Genomic DNA, 24,892 nt, shown 5'->3' on the forward strand with positions numbered 1-24,892 from the left:
AGTCTTTGATCCCAGCCTGGGTAGCTGTCTCCGATTGGGTCGCTTGTGCCCAAGGTATGGGTTGCTGCCTGGGGGAGGGCGGTTCACCGACCTGCTTCTCGCAGGAGGTCTGTCCGGCTGTTCTCTCCTGGGTTTAAAGTCCATGATTCGGGGCGTGTTGAAAGAAAAGTAAGTTTTAGTTTCTCTCGTTACCCGTTTCCAACTTCATACTTTGCTGACAGCCTTTTCTTACCTCTGACCTAAAGTAGGCAGAAATGTGCCACCACTGCCATTAGTATTGCGATGGGAACGCCACTTATTTCTGATGGCTGTTTTCAGCGGCCTTTTGGTCCTCTCTTCCACTGCGAGAGCAGGCATGAAAGCGCATGCTAGGGAGGTGGATAGGTGCCGGGCTTGTCTCTCCTTTACAGCTTCCAGCATCAGAGGCCTAGGAAGTCGTCATTTGTAGGGTGCACCTCTAGACACAATGCCTCGTGCCCACTGATGGACCGCTCTGGCATGGATTTGTGCAGTGCCCTTTTGAACCTGGTTAAACCTGGTCTCCCCGCCCTGATGAGCCTGTTGCAAGAGCTGCTGTATCTGGAGAAGGCCAGATCTCAAGTGCTCGTTAAAGGCAAATCCTCTTTAACTTATGCAGGAAGTTCTGTTGACTTTGCTGGGAGCAGCTATGCGAGCGGGACTCTGGCCCCGAGGGTTTTTATTAGCACTTTTTTGGAACGTGTGCATTTTATTCCCTCTTTAAGCTACGTGCGTTTCATTTGCAAGGTAATGAGAAGAGTGCGGAAGCCCATTGTGTCTGCCGTTTTGGTTTCATCCATGGCAAAGACTCGGTGCAAATGACATAGCTTATCGGTGAATCGTCTTGGAGAAAGATGGCTAATGTTGAAGCCATGCTATGAGTTACGGTGAACCCTTAAATCTAGTGATGCAATGCATCTTAGAGTTTAGCTATTTGGATTTTGTTGTAAACCTCTTAGATATGATACAGTGGAATCCTCTTAAACACAAATTCCATGTAGCAAGTGACAGAACATAATGAAAGCATAAACTGTTACACAAATAAAACTGTCAGATGCATAACACTCCTGCTATAAACAGCTGTGGGTTTCAGTGTGTTCCGCTGAATTTAGCAAGCTGGGTTAGGATGCTCATTTGGGGGTCAATTTTGACTGGCGTGGAAGAGCTCGAAGCAGTATCAGCACTTGCTGAAATAACACTTCCTTGCATCTGAGGGAAACCTGGGCTGCCAGTATCTTAAAATATCCATAATGCTGGTAAATTAATATAGAACCTACATAATGCATTACTTGCTCACGGCACCATGCAAGCATTTGTTTGTGAAATTGTTAGGAGATGCCGTGTATTTTCCCTGTGATGCAAGTGAATTCCTGAAATTGTGCCTGGAATAGTGCTGCCGAGGAATGCCGCGCCGACGGTTTACTTGTTCACGCGCTCCAATTGCCTCTGCGAGACTCGGCGCGTGCGGATCAGCAGGTGCCCGGCGTACTGAAAGGTGACGGAGGGACCTCTATGCCCATGTTACAGCAGAGGCCAATAACTTGCTTAAGGCTGTGTCGGGAGCCAGCGAAGAGGACGCTCGACTCGCGTCCTGGTCCTCAGTCCCGTAGACTTAGGCTCCCATTGCAATGCAGCGAGCGCGCGCGCGCGGGTTTTCTTGCTGGTGTTCTCCGCTGGAGTAATGGTGCGGAGGTAGCGGCGGGCAGGAATAGGTGTCACAGTGGCTTTTCCTAGATTCATAGATGTTAGGGTCGGAAGGGACCTCAATAGATCATCGAGTCCGACCCCCTGCATAGGCAGGAAAGAGTGCTGGGTCTAGATGACCCCAGCTAGATACTCGTCTAACCTCCTCTTGAAGACCCCCAGGGTAGGGGAGAGCACCACCTCCCTTGGGAGCCCGTTCCAGACCTTGGCCACTCGAACTGTGAAGAAGTTCTTCCTAATGTCCAGTCTAAATCTGCTCTCTGCTAGCTTGTGGCTATTATTTCTTGTAACCCCCGGGGGTGCCTTGGTGAATAAAACCTCACCAATTCCCTTCTGTGCCCCCGTGATGAACTTATAGGCAGCCACAAGGTCGCCTCTCAACCTTCTCTTGCGGAGGCTGAAAAGGTCCAGTTTCTCTAGTCTCTCCTCGTAGGGCTTGGTCTGCAAGCCCTTGACCATACGAGTGGCCCTTCTCTGGACCCTCTCCAGGTTATCCGCAGAGTTTAAAACAGAGTTTCTTGCTTCTGCCTGAAGGGAAGGTGGGCGTGGGAGGAGTACAGGCAGGCTCCGGCACACTGGCTAGGCACGGCCAGCAGCGAGGCAGGGAAGTGTCACAGCCCTGGCAGCACGGGTACGTTCCTACAGGTATCGTTGGGGGCGGGCAGGCGGGCGGGCATGCAGTATGGAGCGGCTGTGGGGAGCTGGAAGTGTTTGACCTTCATGTTGTTGGCCTTACCGTGGGCTTTCTCCATCGCCGTGTAGCTGCACTGGTAGCGGTGCTGGTGTGCTCAGGACCTGGATGCGCTCACCTGAAAAGAGTATCCAGGTTTCTGTGATGCAGTTATAAACAGCCTCGTCTCTCTGTGTGCTGGCGGTCGCACTGCAGCCAGGAACCAGGCGCAGCGTTATCCTGGCCCAGTGATTTCATCCTGGCTCATCTTGTCAAGGAACGTGAGCATTGTGCATCCCACGTGTCCTGCCGTTACAGGCGTGCTGCTGCTCCCCGGTACGTGTTCAGCACATTACAATGGACTACTTGGTCCCTGCTCCGAACCAGGCCAGGGATTGCTACAGGCTGGAGATCTGCGAACACGTGTTAAATCGAGGAATCTGATCCATTTTGTATAGCATCTAAAAACGCTGAATGACTTTTGGCAGGCTGCATAATTTAAACAAGATGATTTTTTTCACCCTGGTGAGGTTACTCTGGTGTGAAAGTTAAATAATTGGGCTGACTGGTGAATGCGTGCAGTTCATATTTTGCATAATGCTGTGTTTTCAGGTGACCTGCTCTGTGACCCAGTATCCACTTTCCCTGGCACATTTGTAAATGTTCGAAGCGTGAGTTTGCTATGCGAGGCAGCTCTCCCCTTCCGCCGCCACCGAAAGACTCTTCACTGCGGTCCAGGGGAGACTTCAGTCGGCGTCGTTACATCGTTACTGACAGCGCGATTTCATTTGTGCTTGTACGTTCTGACAAATAGCCTGCTGAACGCTTGGTGGTAAGAGACTCTAAAATGTTTAGGTTCAATCAAAGAAGCCAAAGCAGAAAGGGTGAGGGGAGGGGGCTCTGCATCGTGGCAGCGAATCCTGGCGGCTGGCTTAGATCAGTAAAGCCATTGATTCGCAGGCTCAGGAACCGTGATCCTAAAAAGAAGCTTCCTACAAATCTCCGGGCGTACCACAAAGGGAGAAATAATGGCTAGTGCTGCATGGGCAGCCCTTTCTGGGGGAAAGCTGCGTTTCTAGGATTCACAGATGTTCCCTTTCGGTATAAATTACGGAGGTAGCTTGCGCTATATAGTCTCTGCCTCCACTTGACAGAGGGGAGCAAATCTTTGTGCAGACCTCTAGGAATGGAGGAGCGACATTTGTGCAATTATAAAAATCAATCACTGGAATCTTTTTTTAAACCAATCACTTTATTTCCAAAGTTTATAAAAGTTATGGTTAACAGTTATAAAGGAAGATTTGTTTTTTGTAGAGCATATTAAGTGTAACATTGATTTTGACTTGAAAGTGTCCAAAAAGAGAATTTAAGGCAAATAAAACAGGCATGAAGGGACGTGTTTTGCCTGCATTCATAAAGATGGTACTTCAGGGATTTCTATGAAATAGAAAACCTTCCGCAAGCTGCATGAAAAGTAATAAATTGTGCCTGAAAACACCCCCAGCTTGACTATAAAGGTCTTATCTCACCCGTGTAAAATATTTATGCGTAAATGCATATTTTATATTTTGCCTTTACCATCCTGGGGTTGCTTTATACTTCATAAATGGCATCTGTGGTGTTTCCTTATAGTGGAGACAGCAAAAATGTGCTCTTTGGAGGATGTTATTAGTCTGAGTTTTTCTTTTAGCTGATTCTGGGTGCAAACATGGATTAAAAGGCTGATTAGAGCCCAGAGCATGAGGATGATGCAAGCAAAAGTGAAGAGCAGGGGATTTCTTTGTGGAGCTGTTTAAGTTGCAGTTGACTTGAACCGATCACTCGCGGTGGTTTGACGTTTTGCACGTTAGCTGCGCGTGTTGGTGTTTCCAGCCTCGTGCCAGCGTGACCTCCAGTTTCAGCTGTAGCCGTTTTCAGTGTGCAGCACGACTCGATGTTACTGCTCGATATATTCACCGCATTTTAAACGTATTGTTGTACTATGGTTAAAAGGCCTAGCAAGACCCCAGGCCTGCTAATCAGGAAGGTGTTGGGAGGGAGTAGGAAGGTGACCTTTCTTTAGTGGGTGGTGCTAATGCAATCACTTATCGGCCTAGAACGACTCCAGTTCTGCACGCGGGCTTGCAACTCAGTCGAAATGCATCGCACAAAAGATGGAGGGGACTCGGTCCCGCTTTGAGTACCTAAACAGGGGGGAGGTACCTGGTACTAAAGGATGCTTCAGTCTGGACGAGGAGGAATGGCACGCAATACCTACACCAGTGTCAGCCGTTGCCTTATGGAAGCTAGGAGAATTCCTGCTAGGAGCAGGGAGAAGATTTTTAACCGCAAGGATGGTTTGCCGTCGGTATAGCCCAGCATGGGGTGCGGCGCAGCCTCCCGTGCTTGGAGGATTAGATGGGTTTTATGAAAAGGTCTGGCCTAGCTCCAGGACAGCCCGTGGGGCCGACCAGAGGAATGCCTGGGCGAGCTCCTGGAACGGGCCTGGCATGGTGGGCCGGGCTGGAGGATCAGGAGTCCTCCTCACCTTCATCAGGCATGGCTGAATTCTTTTCAAACAGGGTTTTGAGCCTTTTGAACAGAAATTCAGAAAGTTTGGACCTTTTTGTTATGCCCACCCCCATCCCCCACCTCCTTTTCTGTATTCTTATCCGGGTCTGTCCCCAAGGCACCTGCTGCTGAACAGCTGTTTAGCTGTTCTCAGGTGTGGACAGCCTGTCTTCTTCCCCATCTTGCTAGACCTCCGAATCTCCTGCCCGGTGATCGAAAGCAGGGGAATAGACTGCTAAAACCCCACAGAGACCTGCATTTGCAGAAGAGACCCAACACCTTCTTGGAGACCTGGGAATACGTTGGGGGATTAGCGGCAGAGTAACTCCTGCGTTGGGCTGGTGACGTCCTGGTTGGCTGGAGCACGTTTTTAGGTTTGCGAGAGGGCAGCGGGGTCCTCCTCTCAGCACGTCTGCTAAGAACGGTGATCTGAGATGGATGAATGTGCTGGGTTTTCACAGCTTTTGGAGAGTAAGGCAGTTGAGTTGCAGTTCTCTTTTGGGGAAGAAGGCTCCCACACACGGTGGCATGTCGAGTATGCAGGACTCGTCCTGTGCTGCGCGCTTTCCGTGACCTTTTTGGAAGCAAGGCGTTGGTGGAGGAGGGGGCTTTGCTTCTTGTTGAAGTTTGCTGCTTGTTGAAGCCTCTCGGAAGTTTATGGCTTTCCTGTCTTTTTTCTGGGGTTTGTGGTATCCTGCGGTCTTCCCTCCTTGGTTTGCTGGCCTGGTGCTAGACAACAGCAATTATTCCAGCCCCTCCCAAGCAGGGAGCCTTCTTTTGTGATGGAGACAAAAAGTGCTTGCACCATGAGAAGAATAGGTTTTACTTGGAGAATTTTATATAAAGGAGCTGTGGAGTCCTGGGGCTTTCTGCTTAAGCCACCATTTTGCTACCTGACACGCTGACACTTCCCAAGTAGCAGTTGCTGAAGGAAGACATTGTCTGGCGTTACGATTGTCTTCCAGGCGAAGAGCAGGCGAGACTGCCGAGGAATGCAGCTCTTCTGGCTTCCTTCCATCTTAAAGCTTCCTACATTCCCCCGACTTGCTAAATATTGAAAGCGATTCGCTCTCGAATATAACGTGGTGCTTTCTCACGGATTTTTAGTAGTTGGGCTTAGAGTATAAAATATTAAATTTCTTCCCATTAGTTTTAGCCTCTCCAAATAAGTGGTATAATAGCAGATTGGGACTGGCTGTGCGAGCTATGATAACAGGGCTACTGGAAAGGAAGGAGTAATTCCTACTTGGCTGCAATGAATATGAGCATCACAGGAAATAAAATAATTAAAGTCTAGCTCTTGTGATGGCAAAGTAAAGCCTGTGTGAATTTCCATTAAGCAGGAATCTAACCCGTTCAATCCTAGACCTATATATTGGCACACCAGGTTTTTTTGCTGAGATGCCTATTGAAGTTTGGCTGTGGTAAGGAAAGGAAATAGCGTGCCTACAGCTAAAGTTAACGTGGATTAGCAGCACCGCTAGAAACCAGCAGAAGAGGCCCTTGCATCGTGTCCCATCAGAAGGGAATGCCTCCTTGTTTTTTCCAGTAGTGATTTGCTGCTGTATCAGCTTCTGGAGCGAGCCCGGCGCCGGAACCGCAGGATACGTTCGGTGTCCAGGGCGTGGTTGCGCTCTTGCGGGCGCGTGCTGATGCAGTGGTTTGAACACGTGGTGGCGGATTTATTCATTCACGTGCCAGAGTTTGAACCCTGAAATTAGGAGAGATTTTTATTTGCAACCGTACAAATATTAAGAAACGTTTGCGCAGAAAAGGGCAACCCAAATTTTTGATGGAGGAGAAAGGTAACTTATGCAAGGGATGTTTTCATAAAAGGGGAATCTTCATTACTTTTTGAGTGTATGGAAGCCCCGGGCGTTTTCCTGTGATGTTACGGTAACTGAATTACACTAAATCTATTTTAGCTGCTCTTGAAGCAATTTTAAGAGTGCCCACTGAAAGGGATTGCACAAATTTAACTAAATCATTTTCTAAATTGATTTTGTTAAATTGGTGTGATTTTTAAGGCATGGGTTCATGTACCTGCTGCAGGAGCTATAAGAAAGGTGCAAGATGCATGAGCTTGGGCTCTGTTTGACCCTAAGCCTGTTGCACATGGACGCTGGTGAGCGAGCCCTCAGAGGCTGGCGCGAATTTTCTAGACCAGTGAACCTCAACGAGGATGACATGGCACCCTGGGGTGCCTTAAGATGCTTTCAAGGGTGCTGCACAATGTTATTACTGTTCGGTGTGCAAGTATGATTCACAAGATAAGCCCAAAGTTTTCATGCAGGGAACCATAGTGGTAAAACCATGCTGACCTGTTGTGGCTTCCTGGGTTCTTTGCAACAGAAGGCTTGCTCTGGTATTCTTCTCCTGTCAAAAAGAGTGAAAGCTAAGAGCTGGCACTTTCCAAGGGGTGCCTCGCGTCTAAGGTCGAGGACCACCGCTCTAGACGGCGCACGCTAGAGTTTAACTTCACGCCAGTGGCTGCTGCCAGGAGCAGCAACGTGCTAACTGCTAAGATACAGCAGATCTTTAAATCAATCTGATGCATCTGGAGTAGTTACTGGAAAAGGATAAAAGCCTATTCAAATAACTGTAGCCCCGGAGTTTAATGCTAATGTTTTCATAGGGCACACAGAAGTCATTATATATTTCATCAGAAGACGCAAATCATTAGGGTTTGCGAGCACAGCTGGAGAAGGATTGTCAGAAACGCCAATTATAAACCTAGGCTTTGGAAATGGGTAGTGATGTAATGCATAATCCACAAGTTATGAGAGTATTTGTGGCTAAGAATCAAGACATGGCTAATTCCCTGCAATTAGGATATTATTTTCTGGTTAAGACCAAGATGCAGTATCATAAATAACGGCGAGGGGTTTTCCAGTCGCACAGGATTAATGCTGCCTCGTGAAAAGTCGATTGTGAGTATCAGGGGCAGGTTAATGAGAATGCCCCGTTGAAAACTCTCCTTGATCTGGGCGCTAGGTTTAGCCATTTAATTAGTTCATGTTACAATTTGATTTGCAAGCAGGTGAAGGGATGATGGTTTCTTGTGATCTGGAGATTTTGAACAATATACTGCTGTTTGTATTTCTTTAATTTACGTACCCCATGCTGAAAGGGCTGACTAGCAGGCTGACAGTATTTCTTCCCACAATGCAGCTTTCGAAACATTATTTTTCCAAGTCTAAGCTAGCTCAGAATTGCCAGACAGCAGCACAGAACGAGGAAAGGAGATTTATTGTAAAATCCCACTCTGCTTGGGGGAAAAAATAAATTCTAGGCAATGCCTAATTCGGCGAATTTTTCTCTATGCTTCAGAGGCAGCGTAGTTTGTATATATTACATACAGAGGATTCATTCAGATGCAGGGTTGGAGGTTTTTTACCGTCTCATCAGCACTATCTACATTTCTTACGTGCGTGTGTTTTATAAAAAAAGTAAAAGGCAGGTTAAGAAAAACATTCCTGGAGGACTGTTTCTTGTGCGTGGAGACAAAGCGTGTGCTGTTAATGCAGCTTGGCACAATTTAGATCCCACCAGCTAAACCGAAAGTTGAAATTCTGAAGTGCGGCTTGTTCTTGTAAATAATGCACGCTCTAAGTCAACACTTTGTATCATTATCTTGAGCAATGGTTTAACCTTGATGTATTTCAGAACAAATACATTAGGCAAACGTGTTGTATACTCGTTGGGCTTATTTGTGAACATAAACCTTTTCTGATTATATATTAATGTGAAATCATATCAGGATGTTTGGTGAAGATTTATCTCGCTTGTTCTCCCTTCTAATCAAGATACGGTGTTTAATACCAGGCACGAGGAACGAGACGGAGACTAGAATTCGTCAACTTACAATTCACGTGAAAATTGCACTCCGTTTTTGACTTCAAGCTCTCTTCCTTCAAAAGGGTGTATTCTACTTTAAATACAGTTTAGGCAGAGATTATTTCCATAGAAAGCAATTTAACAAGGTTTGATTACATTAACATGAAAGGAACATGCCAAATTTAATTTAATGAGGAGACCTGTAAAACAAGTTGGCCTTGAGAGCAGTAAAGTGACTTGAGTGGAGTGAATTATCTGATGGAAAGGAATGCGTGTTTGAAATTGCCTGATTTAGGGGCAGCATCTGTTTGTGCAGTCATTTAGAGAGAATGAGGTTGCTGTGGAGTCTGGAGAATGCGCTTTCTGTCCGCCGCCTCGGCACAAAGACGGGATTTCTTATCAGGGTAGGGTTGGGGCCACACATCTGCCCTCCCTCGTTGTGATGGCCCCGTGTGAGTTTTTTCTCCCCCCTCCTCTGTAGGGGAGGGTCGGGTCACGTCCTGGCAAAGGAGCGTCCCAGGGAAATGCCCCTCGCAGTCCGTCCCCACCCTGTTGCCTGACAAACCCCTTTAAATACAAGCCAGGTGTTTAACAGAGTCGCTGATGGTCAAGCCTGTGACTTTTTGACCAAGTCAAAGCATGCTGGCACGTTGGTCCGGTGCTGCTACATTAAGGAGGAATTTGTATTCTTTTAAGGAAAACTACATGACTGCTTAATTACAGAACCTCTCTTGTTTAACAGGGCGCTAGAAAGTAGGTAATTTATGTATTTATTTTTTAAAGTGAAACTGTGCGCGCCTTGTTGATGCGCTCCCTGTGTGGTTTTAACACTGGCCTGCTGAAGAAATACACCTGCAGTGTGCTAATGTTACTGGTATCTCACCCTGTCCTCTGTGGTCGGAGACTTTTCATAGCCCCAGTCAAGGAGCTGCTCAGTTCTCCTCGTGGCCTTTTATATTTGCACTCCAAGCCCTGAAAATCCTCAATGATCTTGTCAATCATTATGCAAGAAAATCCTCCTTTGTGATGTTGCATGGATTTATCTGTCAGCAATTTCCAGACAGCTGCTTTTGGAAAGAGCACTCGGCCGTAAGGTCACGTCTGAATCCTTTTGCCTCCTTTGCCACGGGGGAGGGAGTCTCGCTCGTGTTTGGGGTCCTGTTAGGGCCTTGCCCACACAGTTGGGAGTCCAGCTGCCTGAAATTAAAATACTCGTGCTGCCCTGGGTTTGATCTGCCCTCCTATCTTGTGTCACTCGTGTGTGTCTCGTCGTCTATCGTGAATCCACGTCTGGGACGGATGGGGGGAGCCAGGGTCACTTGCACTAATGTGTCCGAATTGGCTAATGCTGCTCCGTTACTCGAGTCCATTCCTAGCACCCGACAAAGTCGGCTGTTGCCTGTGCAAGCTCGTGCCGCCGAGCCTGCCCTGCCTTTGCCTGATTGCAGATGAACATGGCTAGCCGCCCTCGAGCACCAAGAAGTGACAGGCTGGCAAACGGTAAGAGGAAGTGTTTGCTTTTTGTGTCCGGTCTGTTGTCAGTACAGAAATCTGCCTTGAGAACAAGCACTCTTAGCAAACTCGCATACGGTGGGTGGTGAGCTGATGGAGGTAGTAGCGTGCCCAGGTCTCCCGTGTCAGTGGGGACCGAGGCGTTTAACCAGGGTATGTGGTGCCTGTAATCTTGGACTCGGTGTTTACAGAAGAGTCCACGTGAAACGAAGTCAAACCTAGTTGCAAAACTGTTGGCTCCTAAAATGCAAGTGATGATCGATGGCAAGTGTCTCGCTTGTTAGTCTGGGATCAGGATTTAATTGTGGTTTTGGGTGCTGCGTGCCATCTGCCCACCATGGGGCTAGCGCTCTAAACCAGGCTTCTCTTCTCTGTGTGTGTATTTTTCATCGGTTTGTAGGTGTGAATTGGTACTAATGAGTGAAGCTAGCTAGTGGTTAGGTCAAAAAGGCTTATTTATAAGCTCTTAATGAGCAGCCAAGGGGAGTCCTCTGGCACAGAGCGGAGGAATAGTTTTGTGCAGCTCGGTGACAATTACGGCTGTAGATCACTGCAGATAGTGGGAGCAGAGCTCTCAAGTGCTCCCTCGACTAAAGGGCACACGAACGTTTCTGTTGATGCTCTGCTTGGTCTAGAACGGGGGTCGGCAATGTTTTTGGGCCGAGTGCCGAAAACAACCGCAACTTCAACTTGCAAGATGTTGGCGTGCCAGGGGTGGACAGCAGGGGATCCGCGAGGGCCCTGATCTTCGTTGTGGCAGTGCGGCCCCGGCCCCTTCGCCGTCTGCCCGAGGCACGGGCGCACCCACCGCCAGCCACTAGCCGGGCCGGGGCTCTGCAGACGCTGGTGCAGGTGCTCACGGCCTTTGGCTGCCTGCGCCAGCCGGCCCAGGCTCTGCGCAGGCTCCTGCCGCGCACGGTGCAGCCTGGGCTGCTCGCGGCAGGCGGTGGGGAAGCTGCAAGCCGCTGCGCGGGGGTCCGTCTTGCAGACGGCAGAGAGGGGCTGGGGCTACACTGCCACAACAAGGATCAGGCCCCTTGCGGCTCCCCTGCCATCTACCCCAAGGTGCACGTGCCAGGCAAAATGACTTCGTATGCCACACTCCGGCACACGTGCCAGGGGTTGCCTGCCCCGGTCTAGAATGACCCTCGTTAGAAATTTCAATTTATGCTGTTTTTCCCCTCGGGATGTTTCAGGTGTAGAAACACTGCGAGAGTGCTTCTCGAACAGTAGCGTTTCCAGGTTGTCCCTGCGCCGCCCAGTGAACTCCTGGTAGTGTGTTGTCACCTGTGTAGTGAGGAAGACGTGTTAGACCCCAGCCTCGCTGCAGTATAGCTCTGGTATCGGGAGGTTTTCGCTCGAGTTGCTGCGCGCACCAACCTTAGCACGTCAGGTGCAGTTCACACGGTTTGAATGGACATTGGCCCTCTAGCAGGCACTTTTAAGAACGTTACTCAGAACAATTCAATGCGAAGTTGAGATGGCAAAGAAGATACCTTCCAGTTTGCTTGTTGAGCAGGTGTGTGTGACGTAGATGAGTGAGTGGAGCTGATGGCGTATGGCTTCTGGTTCTGGGGGATGGTTAGTAACTTCGTAGACCTGGTGCAGATTTTCTTTGTCTGGTTTCTCAGCTAATCGAGTATCCGTGCAATGTCTAGCTTTAACCATGGCCTATGCCTCCATGGAGAGAGACGGCTGCTCTTGTCTCTGCAGCTGTGCTGCCAGATGTGTGTGTTTGAAATACAAAAAATGGGGCACTCATGCGCCTTTTTAAAGGTGGTAACTTGGGTAGAGACGTGGCCTATCAAAGCGTTATTTCTCTTTGGCTCTCGTGGAGTGGACCCAGCAGCCTGCGATTAATTCAGTCTTTGCTGTAACGTTAAACTTTGGAGACATCGGTATGCCAAGCCTTACACTTCAGTTTTGCTATCAGCCTTACAAATTAAATCAATAATTCAAAGAGCTGTATGGAACTCCTTATCCAGAGCAAAATCCTGTGATGGGGTCTGACATCAGTCACAGGGCAGAGAGAAGAGCAGCCCTGGCTAGTCGTTTGCGTGCAGGCTGCCTCCTGATGCTGCTTCTGCTGGGCTCGGAGATCAGCGCAGCCAAGCGTTTGGAAGAAAAGCCGCGCCTGGGCACGAGGAGGGAGAGGAGACGGGAGAAAGCACGGTCTGAGGAACTGGCTGCACACGATGCAGAGGAGTCTTCCTCGTCTGGAAGAGGGAGATGTCAGCGGCGCGGTGCGTTTTCTCGCGTTGGGGACGCGCTCCCCGCCTGCGGTCTGAGGTTGCAGGAAGCTGTTCCTTGTTACGGTGCAGTGCAAGGCCCATCCGTTGAGGCTGGGATTTGGGGAGGGCCGAGGCTAACTGAGGCGTGGATTTCTGTGCAGGGGATTAGGTGGTTGTGATGCTGACCGATTTATGCTTCCAGTCTGCTCGCCAGTGGCAAGCACGGCGTTTTGTACTTGGCCTGCCCGGCGGGGCTCTGAACGCGGGGGCCAAGAGAAGCGTGCTTGGTGCGAGTTGGTTGCCCAGCGCATCCGATACTGCAAGTTGTTTTTGATACAAAACCGGCCGCTCCTGGCTGTCCCGAGGAGGGGTGGCTTACCAGCACGTGGGTAGCGGCCTTCAGCACGGAGCGCTTGCCCCGAGCTCTGGTCTCGACCACGGCTGGTCCGTGGGTGGCCCGCGGAGCGCCGTTCTGGGGGCCGCAGGCCCGCTGCTCTCACCACGGCTCGCTCTCCATCAACCCTCAAATGTAACGTTTGCCGCCAGTTGTAGACTCTTCCGTTTCTCAGGATTTCTGGTGCGGGGGGAGGGAGGGCGAGCGCTCCCAGTACAAGGACGTGCCTGTGACGTCGTTCGTGCCAGCGTGTTCTGGTGCAAATTTAATTGTGATCGGATGAAACCAAACGTTGACGGGCAGCGAATAGTGGGAGGACCAGAGCGGTGTCCTGAGGCCGCAAGGGAGAACTGCTAATGAATGTGAAAGCCAACAGGTTAATCAAAGTAGGGCAATGAAAGGGAGGCTGCAGCTACCTAAATGCACCAATTGCCTTTAAAACAAATTAGTTTCCAGCGGGTCATACCGCATTGTTGCTTTTCCAAGCACATTAGTTGCTGCAAGGGTTTTGTCGGAGCGCTGCAAGTGCCCCGAGAGAGTCTCTTGCAAATAGTGGTCTAGATACAAAAAAGTTTACGGACCACAGTCTTAGAGGATTTCTCCATAAAGTAAATTATTAAAGCTCTCAAGCATGTCCGAGAGAGTTAATGTTAGCAGGCATCTGCTTTTGCATGCGGTATTTATGGGAGCAGAGGAGAAAGCTAACTTTACAACAGAGTCTATTCTTTGTTCCCCCAGAAAGATAAAAACCAGAGGTGCTGTGAGAGTAATAACCTATCTTCTTTGCTTAGCATGGAGCTCAAGATCCGCTCCACGGCACGAGGCAAAACGCTGGAGAGCTCGGTAAGAGATCTGGTGCGGGCAGGTTTGCCAACGGCAGAAGGGCGAGGATGGTTTCCCATTCGAGGTGGAAGGTCAAAGATTATGGTCACTAGATGCAGCAAAGGCTTTCTACCAGAGGAAGGGGAACTTTTTATGTTGCGACCTTGGGGCATTTGGAGTTGGACCTACTTTGGTTTAAATGGATTGTGCCTTTTTAAACTAGTGACATCTGAAACGTGTAATTTCCACACATACCCAGCTTTCATGCTGTTCAGAGACCTTAGACAAGGCTGTCCACTATTTCCTTGTATTTTAAAGCCTCTGGCAATAGCCATTAGGAAAAATGCATCACTAAAAGGCTTAACTGTGGGGAATGGATTATACAAAGCATTTTATTATGCTGGCAATCTGCTGTCACTCCAGAGAACTGCTGTGGATCCAGAGAACTGGAGCATTCGCTGGCGCTAGCAGATGTGCCTGAATTCGGCGCCTCTTCAGTGAGCTGGTCCAGGAGAGGAGACGCTGTTGTGTTGTGCTGGCATTTCAGGAAGATGCTGGAGGAGAGGTCCACGGGACTGGACAGATACTGGGACTGTGGATGATATTCTGGGGGACGCCGTCACCTCACTTTGAGAAGTCACGCGGGGCAGGGGCAGCTGAGCGGAGCTGACGATGTGCTGGTTGCAGCACCGTTCAGCGAATGGCCTGTGCAGTCGTTTGTTTTTGCAGTTGGCGGTTACAGAAAAAATACAGATCGCTTATTTGGGGCCAGAAAAATCACTGGGTAAAACAGAGTCCTCTGGCCCTGGTAGCTGGTGGGTGAGTCCCGCCAGTGACGGAGCAGACAGTGAATCGAGAGCATTGTTCGGCTGCCTGCATTGTGCTTAGCAAGCTCCGCAAGCAAAGCAAGGCCACATTCTTGTCAACTTTGCTCAACTACTTGGAAACAGCGGAGCGCAGCAGATGCAGGCATGTCTGTTGTACTCATCCCAACACAGTGGTGTGCAAAGGGCAAGGCAGAGAAGCTTCCTCCTCCTCCTGGCAGTGGGAGGCCGTTCCCGGGAGGGAGGATGGGGAGAGCGAGCACTATCGCCACAGGAAACGAAAGCAAAGAGCAGCTCCTGCCTGGCAAGCGGGCTCCATTAGGCTTGGGGCTGAAAATGCTCCACATCATGCCTTGGCACACTCGGTGACCGACTGCCGGCAATCTGGACACCCGCTTTCCTTTGCTTTTTGCTCAGTCCGTGGTGTCTTCTCCAAAGGGCCCTGCTTTGATTTTTCTGGGATCCCCTCACCTTGGCTGCAAGTGTTAGGGACCATGCTGTGGTCACAGCTTTTCTAAAAGCCCTGCCTTTTTCTGCCAGCTCACGGGTTATTTCAAGTAGTTAAGGGAGTGAGGTGAATGAGGCGTCTAAACTGTCAAAGCCGTGGAGCGCTGGGCTTTCCTAATGACTACCCAGGGTCCAGATCTTGTGCAGAGCGGAGCGGAGCAGGCGTGAGTTGTGCAAATCGAGGCTTGCTGATGGCGTGGAAGAGATGGGGCCAGCACCGCGCACGTGCCATTGCTCTGCCCTTAAATGCAGCAGTACGGAGTAAGAGCAATAAATATTAGTGACAGGCTCTTGCAGTGCAAACTCCCCCTGAAACTTTATTATTTACTTGATGTTCATCATTCTCTGCCATTTTGGGGGCTGAGCTGGATGGCCCTCGGTGTAGGAACTGTTATGTGGCATCATTTCTCAACCTGCCTTTCCTGTGCGGGTAGAAGGGGATGCCTACGAGTTTTATTGATGCAGACCAAGCTCTTACTTCTTTTTTCGTCTGTAGTGTGAGTGGTGTAGCACCATAATAGTTAAATTCTCTCTGCATAGTCCTCGTTGCGAAACTGTTGATGGTAGATGTAATAGTATTTTCTAACGTTCGGCATTTAAATCGGGTAAATTGAGGATTCATTCTGAAGCAAGTTTACAGCATTCTGCTAAATCTCTGCATTCATTAATTTGCATTTATTTTGTATGTTCTTTGTCATTGTGTGCATTTTTATAGCCTTATGCCATATTATTATCTGAAGACAAGGTAAACTAGATAAACTAAACAGTAAAACAACCATGGCAGTGTTCATCTCATGCGTTCACTAATCAATGCTCACACCTTGCATGAAGCGGAAATAAATGGTTTGTCCTTCTTGGCCATCTCCGCTGTTCATTTTGCAAAGTGTGCTTGTTGTAAGCTGGCACCTTTTGCTGGTTTAGCCGGCGTTGTTCTTAAGTGAAATTCTGAGCCTGACGTGACTCTGCTCCTTCATCTTCCGTTGCGTTTATTTAGCCTTCTCGTGACGGGTTGCTCGAGATTTATTTGCAGTGTTGTTACCCACTGAACTAATATAAGTCACAACCGTGACAAATGGCGAAGCCACTTGGAAAGGTTGGTGTTTAGAGGTGGTCCCCGCACATCTGCCAGTCTTCACAGCTGCTCACTTGGTTGCGTGGAGGAGGGTTTGAAAGAGACTGCCCCCCTCCAATGCAGCACGAAGAACGAATGCAGACACTTTGCTCGTTTAATAACGATTGTAATCTAGTTGCTCTTACAGGATTCGTCAGCAGCCCCAGGGTTCGAGAGATGCTGCTGCCATGTTTGGTTGACCGTCTGGTTGCCATGCGTGTGGAAAATGCTGTTTTGAGGCTAAACGGTTTTAATCACCGCTCTTGCACCCACAGTGTATGTATTTATTTAGAAAAAGGCAGAGAGTGGCGGCTCGTAGTCCGGACATGATCCTTGCTCCCTCTGCTGGCCCGCCCTCGGCAGCGGTTCGCTCCCCGCCGGGGCGCGAGTGCGACGCACGTGCACCGTTAAAATCACAAGAGGAAAATTCTCAGATTGTCAGACTCACCAGGACAAAATGGGTTGGGGAACCCAGTTAATTTTTCAGGGGTCTGGTAAGGTTTTACTAACAGCGGTGAAGTACTACACAATAGCCGATCAATAAAAGGTTGATGTCCTTTAAAGGTAGCTTGTAAAAGATGACAGTAAATGATGCCCCAGAGAAGCAGCCATTTTTGTAGTGGGCTGGGGATGCTGGAGTCGGGGTTAGGTGAATTCAGGCTCCTTGCATGCATTTTGGAGAACAGAGCGAATTAAATTGGTTTTAGGTATAATGTGATCCCTACATTTTTTTTTTTCTTAGAAACCAGTGAATGTGTGTTAAATTTATCTTGGCATATGAAAAAGATGTAATGACTTCTGCTTACAAGATAAAGGAGAAGGCAGCATTTAATTTCCTAGGTAATACACAAAATAAAAATGATTTGCATGCCTTCAAATGATTATGCACAACCTTGTTAAATGCAGTACAATACAAACGAAGAACAAATGAGTTACCCAGATAGGATGCATTTTTGTAACTCAAGACAGCTGCCTACAGAATTCCAATAGAGGGGCAAATCAAGCACTCTTATTCTCCAGTGGCTCTCAAGTTTTGATAATCATTGTTGGCAAGACAATGCGTTGAGGAACACAATGAAGCCAAGAATTTAAAGCTGCAATGAAATGTCTGTATGGCGCTTTGGTGAGAGATGGGCTCGTTACCAGAATCTAAATTGGCTCGGTTAGACTTCGTTCTTCTCCTGAAGACACATTTCCTCCCTTCTTGCCAGCGACTACGTGACTTATTGATCCCACTTATAACTGTGGTTTGATTCTGCAGAGTTCCCCCATAATTTGAGAGTTTCTGCTTTGTAATATTTAATATGGTAACTTTAAATGGAAAAAGAAATCGTTGAGCCAATTGCAGTTAGTCTCTCTGCAGCCTGGTTTAATGAATGATGGGGCTAGGAGCTGTAGCCCGCCAGCGTACAGCGCGCGGACTAGCGTAGCGCTGCCTCGTGCTCAGCTCTGTCTGTTAGGATTGTCAGTCACTGCTGCATCATGGCCGAAGGAGGTTATTGGGTACGACTGCCAAATCTTGCACAGGTGCCAGATTAATTTTGCTGTATTGTGCTTGGAGCAATGGGTCTGGACAGTTACTTTTGCAGGATCTCCACTGGAAAGCGATCAGTGGAAAACCCTTAAACAATTGGGCTAACATTGCTGTGGCAGTGTAAATAATTTTCTGAAATATTCTACAATGTCTTGAATGGGAAATGAATACTAGCGAATGGTGCTGTGTTGCTCATGGAAAGCTTGCCTGCTCCCCGTCCTCGGCGTGCTGATGTCACAGGCAGCGATCGTGCTCCCGGGTTTAAAAGGTGTCCCCCCCTTGCTCCCAGATAAAAAGCACCGCCAGCAGTTTGCACTTGTGCAGAGGACCGTATTCATGAGATGCAGGCTTATATTACTCCATTGGGAAAACAGAGCATCTCCAAAGGTTGAAACGTGGTGCAGTGAGATGGTGCCGTTGGTATCTATGGAGACGGTCATGTTCGGCTGGCTCACTGCTTCAGCAAATTTGGTGCGGTTTGGAAAGAGTTCTTAAAATATTTTGGTAACTAAATTATTACTCCTTGCACACTTCTCTCTTCATCTGATTTCCCTCCCTCTTCCCTCCCTCCTTTATTTTTCTGTTACTGTTTGTGACAGACGTGCGCGTAGTTCAGGTTGATGTATATAGTTGATAGACTGTGCATCGTTCTGGTTTTTGTGTTGCTTTTAAATCGATAAAAAATAAAGCAAAAAAGCACCATCACCTCCAAGGGAGTACTGTGATGTGATGTGCTGTGCTGTGCTGTGCTGCTTCGGTGCTGGTCTCTGGGTTGAGGCTTCTTACCAGGGGGTGATCCACAGCCTTTCTGCTTTCTTGCTCGCTGCCATCTCGTCCCCCCCACCGGCCGCTCCCCTTTTGCTCTGGACCGCGCGTCAAGGCCAGCTCCTCTCGTGTCACGTGCAAGGGATGTTCGTTCACAGCGGTGCCGAGGTCGGGGCAAGACCAGGGGCGTTTTACAGCTGGGAAGGGGATCCGTGGGGCCTGGTGCCATCTCGCTGTGCTCTGCAGAGGTCATTGGTTGTAGCGGCGTGAAACTTTCCCGCAGGCAGGGCTGTATTTGGGGCAAGTTAAGGAACGTGGCGACGAATTAGAGTTGAGCACAGATGAGCCAGTTGGTGGTGGGCCTGGCAGCTTGGGTTTAAAGCAGAAGACTGAATCTCAGGAGTGGCACTGACTCCTAACCCCCGGTAAGGAGGGCCCAGAGGAACAGCTCGCAGCCCCCGTGAAGTCGGTTTTATCGGTTCCCAGCTGGATCGGTGCAGGAGTCAGTTCGAGGGCAGTGGTTCCCAGCTGTTTTAACAAAACTTCCAGGGTGTGATCCTCTCCTGTTGTGTATCCTTGTGATCCTGTGCGGTGAGTAGTAAGGTTCATGTCTTTCCCTCTGCGTTGTACCCACATTAACACCCTGAGATAGAGGATAGTTCTTCCTCTTTTTCTTCCTTCATTTTTCCTCTTTCCCATGCCTTCCTCGTGCCTACCCTCTTGAAGTGCCCTGCGTGCCCAGCGTGAGAAACGTGGTGCTGGGCTTCCTGTGGGCTGGTTCCTCCCGTGGCAGTGCTGCCGCCTGCCTTGTGCTCTGGCCACTTTCTCTCTAATTTACTGAAATAGAGACACTTTTGCAACCACCACCTAGATTCTCTCAGTGAGATCCTGGTTTCTTGCAAGAGCCCGCTTCTTGCTTGTTTTCAAAGTACCGCTTTGCGAAGGGACGTAAACTCATTCAAAACCTATTAGTATTTGGTAATTCACTTGGCTCCTTCTTGTACTCCGCTTGCTGGGGATGGCTTCTGGGCATCACCGCGCTCCTTAATAATTCAGATTTTTAGTGTTTCTGGAATCTTGATGCTCGTGTTTCACCTGAGCAATTGAAAGGAAATCCTACTTTGGACTTCCAGCCGTGCCGGGAAACCTTTTTTTAGACCCAGGTTCGAAAATGGTTTCTACTAACAATCTGGCTTTACGTCAGTTCCACTGAGCAGGCAAATCACGTTAATAGTTACTACTTGCTATCCCGGCTCCTTTCTAAGCTGTTTACACTATAGTCTTGAACAGACTTTATATTTTATCCCACAGTTACCAAGTTTCCTTAATAAAGTAGCCTCTTGTTGATTTAATCAACCCTTTTTTTGAAAGTCCCAAGTGATTTTCTGATTGCATTGTTACCCTCTTTGTTTAAAACTTGCACAGATTTCTGAGATGAGAGCAGCACTGTTCACGCTCGCAGACATCGGGCCAATTGGGTCTGGAGATTAGTCGGTTATTTATTTTATTTCGTCTCTGCTCGGCCTGAAACTTGAGTTACGAGAAACAGCTCTGGACAGAGTATTGGGAAACGGCTCCGGGAGAGCGTGGTGAAGGGTGACCAGGTTCATCTCGGGAGTTTCTGCTCTCCCTAATCTGTGGTTTCTACGTGGGTCAGTCAGTAGTGGTGCAGCACGGACGAGCTTTGGCCACTGGATTTGTGTGGACGATAGAGCCACGCGCATGATCAGAGCTCAGGGAAGCAGACCCTACGATGACAGGCTGAGAGCCCTGGGGCTCTTTAGCCTGGAAAAGCGCAGGCTCAGGGGTGATCTGATGGCCACCTACAAGTTTATCAGGGGTGACCACCAGTATCTGGGGGAACGTCTGTTCACCAGAGCGCCCCAAGGGATGATGACGAGGTCGAATGGTCACAAACTACTACAAGATCGTTTCAGGCTGGACATAAGGAAGAATTTCTTTACTGTCCGAGCCCCCAAGGTCTGGAACAGCCTACCACCGGAGGTTGTTCAAGCGCCTACATTGAACACCTTCAAGAGCAAACTGGATGCTCATCTTGCTGGGATCCTATGACCCCAGCTGACGTCCTGCCCTTTGGGCGGGGGGCTGGACTCGATGATCTTCCGAGGTCCCTTCCAGCCCGAATGTCTGTCTCTATGTCTGTACGCGGGGGAAACAGCTCCTTGACATCTTGTCTCTAGTCAATCATTTCTTCTAGTATTTTCAGGAAAACTCAGTCAAACCACACATGGAAAAGTAGGGAGGTATTTTTTGTTGTTTTGAGATGCTAAGGTTTCAGTTGTAATTACTGTATTTTTTCCTGGCTTGCTTGTTGGCAAAACACGAGAAGTTCACGGAGTCGTTGTTCTCGTTTTCATAGAGTGCGTTTGAGCGAATGGGTTTGGGAGGCGTCCGCGTTGCCGGTCAAGTTTCCCAGCCCAGAGCTCGTCGAGGCAGGGAGCCGTTCCAGGCGGCGCGGCCCGTCCCGTCCGTGCGCGTCGCCCCGCTCTGACCTCGCTTGGAGGTTGTTGGTGTTGCTGCAGTGCAAATAATCTCGTCAGAGTGGTTGAGCAGCCTTCCTTCCTTACGTCTCCCGTCTGCATGCGCTCCTGCAACTTGTCCTCATCGAGCCAAAGGTTGTTGCAGAAGTTAATCAGTGTAAAGCTTGGAATGTAAATATTGAAATTGAAGATAACCACGTAATAATTTTTAAAGGCCATTTATATCTTGAGACAATGCAAAGGGGTGAAAAGTGGATTTTCCTAGTGCTTCCTGAGGCCTGAAAATGGTAATATCTGATCTCTGCCAATTCAGCAGCTGAATTTTTCTGTCTCGGGGCACCTTGGAGTCCTTGGCCAGGCCTGGTGGTAGTTGGCGTCTGCAGCAGGTAACACATCTCTCATTTTTTTCTGACAAATAGATTTATTGTTTAATCTGGTTTTTGATCTTTTAAACTTGGGAACATCTAAATTGATACAACAGTATTAGGTGAAGGAAGAAGCAAGGGAGGGAAGAACATAGCTTTCCCGATGTGTATGGTTTTCCAACTGCAGGTTTTACAGCATGGGATCTTCTTTGAGTAGAAATATGTAAAATGAAGAACAGAAGCCTTTTAGCATATGTGAGTCTTGTGCGATATGACAAGATAATGAACATTCAGCTTGTTCGTGGTATTCTTTGTTTCTGCCGCCTTCAGCATGTTGAAACTAAAATGTTCAATGGCTGGAAAATGGAGAGAAACTGAGCTAGCGATTGGGATTCAAAACCTAGATTTTTCAAGACTGCTTATTTTCTTTAAGTGGTGAAAGAAAAGCCGTGTCTGAGCTCTTTGCCCAAACCTCTTTTGACATTCGGGTGATATCTGTCTGAAATGCAGCACTAACTAGACATCAGATGTCCTGGCTCCGCTCCCTCTCCCTCCCCATCTGTGGCTTTTGCTTTTGTTAACCATTGTGTTAAGATTATACACCATGTGTTTGCTCTTCACATATTTAGCAGGGGTGTGTGCATATTGTTGGGCCTATTGGTCTAAGGAGGGGGACTGAAATACCGAAGTGTTTCTTGGCTTTTATTGCCATTCAGCAGCTCTTTCATTGGAGGCTTGTGATGGAATTTGCTGGTTCCTACAGGACCGTTCTCATTTCGCATTTCTGGCAGCATGTATTTGCTTTTGTTACAGGAAAAACTCCAGAAAGGCAGGAGAATGTTTACAAAATGAAAAGCTTTTATCACGGTGTCTGCAGTTCATAGGAGGCTTTGGGGAAATGAATGTGTGTAAGCCTGTACGTGAAGCAGCCTCTCCTTGCACAGTACAATTGAAACCTCCTTTTTTCCCCAGTTCCTGCCTCCTATCTCCACCTACACTCCTCCTCCTAGAAACAGCTCGAGTTCTCAGAAGGCCGCTGGATTAAAAAATGTTCGTTCATCTTTTGAGAAAATCCTTCCTGTTTAACTTGTCTTTACTTTTGCCCTCAACACAATAGGAATGAATACAAAATGTCCCTTCTGTGATCCTATTTAGGACAGAGACGGAAAATGCAGTTCTGGTCCAAGACTTGTATTGGAAACACCTCGCTCACGGGTGCAGGATACCTGGAATTGTTTCACGTTCGTCCCAAATAGTTGAGGTAATCCTTCAACAAGTTGGAGGTGTTGAAGCCCCGGGTAGACAAAGCCCTGGCTGGGATGATGTAGTCGGGGCTGGTCCTGCTTGGAGCAGGGGTTGGACTAGGTGTGACCCCTGAGCCCCCTTCCAGCCCTCGCTCTCTGTGATTGTAAGTTGGTTTTGATCCCTTGCGTTACAAAAAGCTGCTTGCTTAATCATGAGGTTAAAATTTAAACTCAGGAAGAGTAGAGTTACTTACTCTAGAAAAGAGAAGAGTTTGTCCTGCTCCAAAGGAGAAGTAAGTGCCTGGTGAGAAATGATCGGTATCTCCTTGTTTCTAGCATATTTTGACACAACGCTATAATATTTAGCCAGTGATTATTCAGCTGCTGGAGTTCCCTGCCGGGGTGGTGTTTACAAGCCCCACGTTTTTCCAAAGCATGCACCATTTAATGCCTGGTGACATGAGTAGCCGGGCAAGCCGACCTAGTGACTGGGACCAGCTCCCTTACTTCAGGGCAGAGAGGTGATGAGCTGTCCCGACTGGGAGGGAGTTTTCAAACCCTTGCGGTGACACGGTCCCTGAAGCACGAGGCGCAGCACTGACTGTCACGGGAGGCAGACTCTAGTCTAGATGGTCTTGGTTACAAACAACAGCAAACTAAGGTCCTGGGTAATTCAGTCCTCCCATCCCCGCAGAGCCTTGTAAGCTATGGCTACTGCGTTGTAATTCTGTCTCCCCGCTGTGGGGCTCAGGATTATTTCATTTTGCTAATTTGTTTACAAATCAAACTTGAAAACAAAACTCAAACCTAACGAGAAAGTAGGTAGTGTTGTCATGGCCATCAGGATGCAGGGTACGTTGTCTGAGCTGCCAAGAATGATTCCCTTCTGGTTTCTATTCAGTGAGCAAAATATTCAGCTGTGTTGTTAATTAGGAATCATTACCAATCTGAGTGAACAGATGTGATTTTAGCTGTTAGTTCTCAAATCAGTTTATCCGCATTAAGGTTAGTCTAAGAGGCTACTCTGCTGGCCTTGCGTTTTGCTGATGCATTAAATTTTATTTATTTTTATGCATTGGACTTAGACACAGAATGAGATGAGTCATCCGTCTGGCCCCGGTCCCCACGCACCTGTTTGAAAGGTCAGTCCGAAAGATCTCGGGGAGAGTGGCTGCAGAGACGAGCTTTTAATTGAGGAAGTGCTTACTTGGGAAGATGTTCAGTAGTGCGTTAAGAAAGTTAGGGTTGTTTCAAGCTTGCTGGTTGACTTTTAATGGCACCAGATGAAGATTAGATCTTCAGTTGATTTAGGGGGAGGGAAATCTGTTGTTGTGAAGAGCCTTGAGAATGTACCTGTGGCAGTGTGGGAACTCGCTGACCAGCCACAGTGCTAGTCTCCCACCTGCCTCTCTTGCCTGCCGCGCCTTGTTGTTAGATAATTATGTTCTTAATTAGGTGGGAGGCTGCTCTTTGAATGCCCTGTTCTCCTGGGCCTATGCATGCAGCTCCAACCACCCCTGTACTACATCTCAAGCCTCGCAGATGTTCCTAACAGCTGTGCTCGGCTCCAGCCCGAGGCTGGGCCCAACTCATCACAGTGTTAGGCCTCTTGCTTTCGGCCCTATTCAGGGCCACATTCGTGCCACCTCCCTCTCACTGAGACCTCTCTCTCTGCACCGCCTTTCACGTGGTCTCTCTCTTACCTCCCCTTTGCGGGGCCACATTCATGCCGCCCCTCCTTTCGCCTGGGCCATACTCTCCCTGCCCTTACCCAGAGGGTCCTGGGGCCTGCTTCCCTGCACTCCCCGGCCAGAAGCACGCGGCCTCTCGGGCATCTCCTGCTGCCTCATCCGAGCGAGCGCTGGGCGGTTTGCAAAATGCTGGTTTGACTCTGGCTCTGGTCTCTCGGCGGGTCCCTCGCCCAGCTCTTGACTTGCCCCACTGCTTGTCTGTGGCACTTCCTCAGCCACCCCACTCCATCGGGCTCTGGCTCACCTGTCGCCTCAGGCGCCCGATGGCTTACCTGGACCTAACTCGGCCCCCACGTTAGCAGGACCTACTCTCAAGCCCTCTGCTCACTGGGGCCCACTTCACACCCCTCATCTCAGGCCCCCTCGTTCGCAGGGCCTCAATGCTCCCACTCTCTGCTCGCCCCTCTCCCCCAGGCCTCTCAGCTGCCCCTCTGGTGCAGGCCGTTAGGTGCCCCTCTGCACCTCTGCCTTTGCTGAGGCCCGTACTCCATCCCCTACGCTGGGGGCTGGGGTCGAAGACCTCCCCAGGCTCAGACCCGCCCATCTCACTCC

The 24,892-nt window shown here is 48.9% G+C and overlaps 1 protein-coding gene across 6 annotated transcripts in view; it reads left to right on the plus strand.

The window, feature by feature from the left end:
• The window catches only part of PTPRF (protein tyrosine phosphatase receptor type F), a 409,613-nt gene that overhangs the window by 63,301 nt on the left and 321,420 nt on the right, over positions 1-24,892 (plus strand). The window contains exon 1 of one of the 6 annotated variants that reach the window (XM_059727695.1): positions 3,005-3,224. The exons of the other annotated variants lie outside the window; for them this stretch is intronic. The gene's annotated coding sequence lies outside the window, so the exon portion shown is untranslated. Of the gene's footprint in view, positions 1-3,004; positions 3,225-24,892 lie in introns of those variants that run through there. 6 annotated transcript variants of the gene reach the window in all.

Source organism: Alligator mississippiensis, chromosome 5 (assembly GCF_030867095.1).
Source record: "Alligator mississippiensis isolate rAllMis1 chromosome 5, rAllMis1, whole genome shotgun sequence".
Lineage (NCBI taxonomy): Eukaryota > Metazoa > Chordata > Crocodylia > Alligatoridae > Alligator > Alligator mississippiensis.